The sequence below is a fragment of the Euphorbia lathyris genome, chromosome 3 (assembly GCF_963576675.1).
Source record: "Euphorbia lathyris chromosome 3, ddEupLath1.1, whole genome shotgun sequence".
Lineage (NCBI taxonomy): Eukaryota > Viridiplantae > Streptophyta > Magnoliopsida > Malpighiales > Euphorbiaceae > Euphorbia > Euphorbia lathyris.
Genome location: NC_088912.1, coordinates 83,494,978 through 83,501,154, shown reverse-complemented (window position 1 = coordinate 83,501,154; position 6,177 = coordinate 83,494,978).

The following is a 6,177-nucleotide window of genomic DNA, read 5'->3' as shown; positions in this document are numbered from 1 at the left end:
AGAAGACGTAAAGGAAAAGATAAAGTGGTAAGATTCACCGCTTTATTTCGTTGATTTCGAGCTAAAAACGAATCTGTGTGGGTTTGTTAAAATTCATCGGAATCGCAGGTCGGGCGTATGAGTATCACGCCCGACCTGCGGTTCGGGCGTAGGAGCATCACGCCCTCACAATGGTGAGGGCGTGATAGCCATATGCCCTCACCAACGGTAGGGCGTGATACTCATACGCCCGAACCGCTGGGAGGGCGTGGTGCTATCACGCTCGAACCATTGGTAGGGCGTGATACTCATACGCCCTACCAGTGATTAGGACGTGATTCCCTTACGCCCACGTGGATTTTTAATAAAAATTTATATTATTTAAAATTTTAGTAATTTTAGTATAGTATTAGCATGATTTTTACAATTTTATTAATTTAGGGTAATTTTATAAATTTAGTATAAATTGATTAAAACTTTAGTATAATTTATTATAATTTTATAATTATAGTATATTTACAATTATTTACAATTTTATTAATTTAGTAGTATTTTAGCAAAATTTTCTTAATTTAGTGTACTTTTTTTATGTAGACGGAGCGGCCTACTAGGGGTGGGAAATCCATCCCGTCATCTGCTCGTCGTCTAGATATGGACGACGAGGATGATACACCACGCCAAACTAGATTGCGTGGTGTAGATGTATCTAGTCGTAGGCTGAGAGGGGCTGCGACGGAGCAGTTGAGGAGGGGGCCGATTGCGGATCAGGCCGATATTCATGGCTCAGAGGGGGCGACTGATTTTGATGACAGAGAGCCCGATGCCGATTCTTTTCAGGACTACATGGATGTGGTTGTCCGGGCAGTGCGACAGTCCGCTGTTGCACATGATCGCGAGGTTGAGGAGAGCGATGAGCAGCCGACCCCGGGGAGACAGCCGACCCAGCGCGTAGGAGGTCGTTTTGCGAGTACAGGTATTTTTTAGTATAATTTTAGTATAATTTAGTATAATTTAGTATAATTTTAGTATAATTTAGTATAATTTTAGTATAATTTAATATAATTTAGTATTTTTTATTATAATTTAGTATAATTTAGTATTTTTTAATATAATTTTAGTATAATTTAGTATAATTTTAGTATAATTTAATATTTTTTAGTATAATTTTAGTATAATTTAGTATTTTTTAGTATAATTTTAGTATAATTTAATATAATTTTAGTATAATTTAGTATAATTTAGTATTTTTTATTATAATTTAGTATAATTTAGTATTTTTTAGTATAATTTTAGTATAATTTAGTATAATTTTAGTCTAATTTAGTATAATTTAGTATTTTTTAGTATAATTTAGTATAATCTAGTATAATTTTGTATAATTTTATAATTATCAGGGACAAGCAAACGTCCCAAAGGTAGTGAGGACGAGAGCTGGGTAGGTACTGTACCGGTTGATGGTGGTCCCGTTGATGGTACAGTGATTCCTAGTTTTCTAGGACATGTTGCCTCATGGATGTTGGGAGGAGAGATTCGGTCGTTTCTGACATGCTACAACAGATCGACAACATGCCGAGATCTGTATCAGTGGTTGTCTGGTGCGTCAGCCGAGGTAAGAATAATATAGTGTGTCAACATTTATTGTAAATTGTATTTTTAACTATAAACATAAAAAACATTCAGTAATTGTATAAATTGTATATGTGTCATTTTACAGCTGAGGGAGATGATCGAGAGGACTGGTTTGTCTCACCTTCCACGTGCCATGTTCAGGAACCTCGACACTCCGTTGTTGACTGCGTTCGTGGAGCGGTGGCAGCCTGATACTAACTCCTTCCACATGTCGTTCGGGGAGATGACTATCCAGCTGCATGATGTGTGGCAGATTCTTCGGATCCCGATCGACGGTCCGATGGTGTCCGAGTCCCCCCCCTACTGACTCGCTTCATGCCATGTGCATGATGATGTTTGGGGTGAGTCAGGCTGAGCTTCTGTTGCCGACTAGTCATTTATGGGCAGGTGGAGGTGTATTTATTGGGGCTGTACAGGGGCTTCTCGCTGAGGGTAGGGATGACGCTACTCGGGCCACAGCGTGGATGTGGCTTATGCTTGGATCCACTCTGTTTGTTGACAAGAGTGGAGATAGGATTAGGCCGGCCCATCTTCATGAGGTTTACAGCGGTGTCAGCGGGGCAGCTGGACTATCATGGGAGTCTGCCACACTAGCCATGTTGTACCGGCAGCTGGGGATAGCGAGCAGAGGAGACTGTTCAGGTATATGCGGATGTTTGACCCTACTGCAGGCATGGATATATGAGTATTTTCCGGTTTTTCGGCCGCATAGAGGAGCTCACTTGATCCGAGCTGACCATGCCCGTGCACTGAGATGGGAGGTCGGGGTACCAGGCAAGACGACCGCCCGACTAGATACCTTTCGCGGGCAGCTGGATCGTATGACGGCGGCAGAGGTATTTTATAAAATTTTAGAATTTATTTAATTATTATTTATAGTATATTATTATTTTTTTATTGAGAATTACTTTTTTCCAGGTGACGTGGTTGCCTTATGGTCCTGTCGCCGATGATGATCGGCTTCGAGTGTCCTACGTCGGTTGGATACGGTGTAGAGACATCGTCGAGCCGTATATGCCCGATCGAGCGCTGCGACAGGTCGGATATACTCAGCCTATCCCAGCTGAGCGTATTAGACCTGATAAAGCAGTACGACCATGGAAGTCGTTATCGTACAGGCTCACGCATTCCTTAGTCACAGTTGAGGACACCTGGCGGAGATTTCCATCGGCTCGGGACATTGATCGGAGGAGATGTCGACCGGTTGGATACGATCCCACTGCCTGTGATCCTGCTTATATGGATTGGTATAGGCGATATTCGCATCCCCATCTCCTTCATGCACCACAGGCTGGACCGGTACAGCATGCTCGCGCCAACAGCGAATTTGTAAGTTTATTATTATTTAATATTATTATTTAGTATTAGTTTATATGTGTTTAATTTTTAATATTTATTTATTACTTTTTTTTTACAGTGGGTTAGCTGGTTGTGGCGTGTCACCCAACTATCGGCTACCCACCGATCTGACGAGGATGTTCCACGCATTAAGAGGGAGATTGATGAATTTATGGATGCGTGGCGTCGGGCGAGCTGATTTTTTGTTGTAGACATTCATACATTTAAACACTTTTTGTTGTAGATATTAAATTTACTCTATTACGTTTATAAATGTTTATGTTTATTAATGTTTATTTTAATTTTTATGTTTTTAAATTTTTTTTGTTAAGTACATTTATGTAGTTACGGGCTTAACGGACTATTTACGGGTTTAACGGCCTATTTACGGGATTCATAAGCTATTTTTTTTTCTATCTCGATACACGGGCGTGTGAACATCACGCCTCACCGTGTGGTCGGGCGTGATAGCCCCACGCCTCACCGTGTGGTCGGACGTGATAGTCCCACGTCCGACCACACGGTGTGGCGTGGGGCTATGACGCCCGACCACACGGTGAAGCGTGATGTTCACACGCCCCACCATGAGGTGAGGCGTGATGTCCATACGCCCGTGTATCTAGAGAGCAAAAAAATTAGCTTTTTCCACCCCAAAACCCATGAAAGGGTAATTTCGTCCTTTCACGAAACTAGGGGTGGGAAATTGGGGCTGGGTTTAACAACACCCTTTAAAATTCAGGCCTGTGAATATTTTCTAGCCTCTTATTGTGACTTTTTGGTGTTTTCACTGGTAAGGTTAGGTTTGATGCCTCAAGAGTGATCATGCTTTGATTTTGTGCTTCAGATCCATTACCATCTCCAAACACAATTTAACCATTTTTTAAAATACAAACAAAATAAATTAGATAACATAATAGTATTCTGTTCGATTTATCCAATAGTCCTCAAACAATTCATTAGTCAAAGTAATTTAAAGTCAAAAAAAATTCACTCAAATAAAGGTTTTGAAAACCTTTATGTAAAGATAAAAATTTTATATAAAGCTAACACGAATAAATATTAAGATGTTTTTTTCACTCAAATCAAAGGTTTTGAAAACCTTTATTTTACATATAAAAATCTCACTCAAAACCTTTATTTTACATATAGAAATTTCACTCAAATAAAGGTTTAAAAAAACACTTTATGTTGTAAATATGTGTATCTTATTACTTATGGGTGTAACATATATATAGATATAACAGGGGTATAATGGTCATCCATTATATTATTTATAACACTCCCCCTTGGATGTCTATTATACAAAAATAAGTAAATGCGCTTGGGGATGCTGCCTCATTAAAAACCTTACCAGGAAAACCCAGTGGGAAAAAACCATGGTCAAGAAAAAGAGTGCAGCACGCATTTACTCCCCCTCATGAATACATAGCTAAAAATCTTTACAACGACGCAATCCAATGCGATAAACTAACTTCTTGAAAGTAGCAGTTGGAAGCGCCTTGGTGACTAAATCCGCCAAATTGTCACTTGAACGAATCTGTTGAACTTTCACATTACCATTCTTTTGTAGATCATGGGTGAAGAAGAATTTTGGTAAGATATGCTTCGTTCTATCTCCTTTAATGTATCCTTCCTTCAGTTGTGCAATACATGCAGCATTATCTTCATACAAAACTGTTGGAGATTCTTTTCCGGTAGATAGACCACAATCTTCTCGAATATGTGGAGTTACAGACCGTAACCATACACATTCACGACTAGCTTCATGAATAGCTAAAATTTCTGAATGATTAGAAGAAGTAGCTGCTATGGTTTGCTTCATAGAACGCCAAGAAATTGCAGTATCACCACATGTAAACACATATCCCATTTGTGATCGAGCAGTATGAGGATCAGACAAATATCCTGCATCAGCAAAACCTATCAAGTCCTCTTTGGACTGGTTAGAAAAGAATAAGCCCATATCTTTCGTACCTTGAAGGTAACGGAATACATGTTTAATCCCATTCCAATGCCTTCGGGTTGGACATGAGCTAAACCTTGCTAACAAATTCACAGAAAATGATATGTCGGGTCTTGTATGACTAGCAAGGTACATCAATGCCCTAATTGCACTTAAGTATGGTACTTCTGGACCAAGAACTTCTTCATTGCTTTCCCGAGGACGGAATGGGTCCTTATCCACATCAAGTGATCTTACAACCATTGGGCTACTCAACGGGTGTGCTTGATCAAAATAGAATCTCTTAAGCACCTTTTCTGTGTATGTTGTTTGATGCAGAAGTGTTCCATCTTTCAGATGTTCAATTTGCAATCCCAAGCAAAATTTTGTCTTTCCAAGATCTTTCATCTCAAATTCTTTTTTCAAATATTCCACTGTATGTGAAATCTCTTCAGGAGTTCCGGTGATATTTAAATCATCAACATACACTGCAATTATGATAAATCCAGACCCAAATCTCTTAATAAAAATGCACGGACTGATAGGGTCATTCTTATAGCCTTCTCTTATCAAATATTCACTAAGGCGATTATACCACATACGCCCTGATTGTTTCAATCCATAAAGAGATCTATTTAACTTTATGCAGTAATGTTCTCGAGAACTAGATCTTGCTGCTTCTGGCAGTTTAAATCCTTCCGGGACTTTCATATAAATTTCATTATCCAGTGGACCATATAAGTAGGCTGTGACTACGTCCATTAAACGTAAATCAAGTCCTTCTCTCATTGCCAGACTTATGAGAAACCTAAAAGTAGTTGCATCCACCACAGGAGAATATGTTTCTTCATAATCAATTCCAGGTCTTTGTGAGAATCCTTGTGCAACCAAACGTGCTTTATATCTCACAATTTCACCATTTTCATTCCTTTTTCTCACAAAGACCCATTTATGTCCCACTGGTTTTACACCTTTAGGTGTACGGACTACAGGTCCAAATACTTCTCTCTTTGCAAGAGATTTCAATTCTGTCTCAATTGCTTCTTTCCATTTTGGCCAATCATTACTTTGTGTACACTCCTCAATGGATTTTGGTTCATGATCCTCATTTTTATCCATAACATCAACTGCTACATTGCATGCAAAAATTTCATCGACGTCGATTTTATTTCGATTCCATTTTATTCCAGACATGACATAATTAATAGAGATCTCTTCATTCTCAGGTACCTGAATTTCTTTCTTTGTCATGTTTATAGTCTCTTCAGGAGATCCTTCATTGTTCTTTG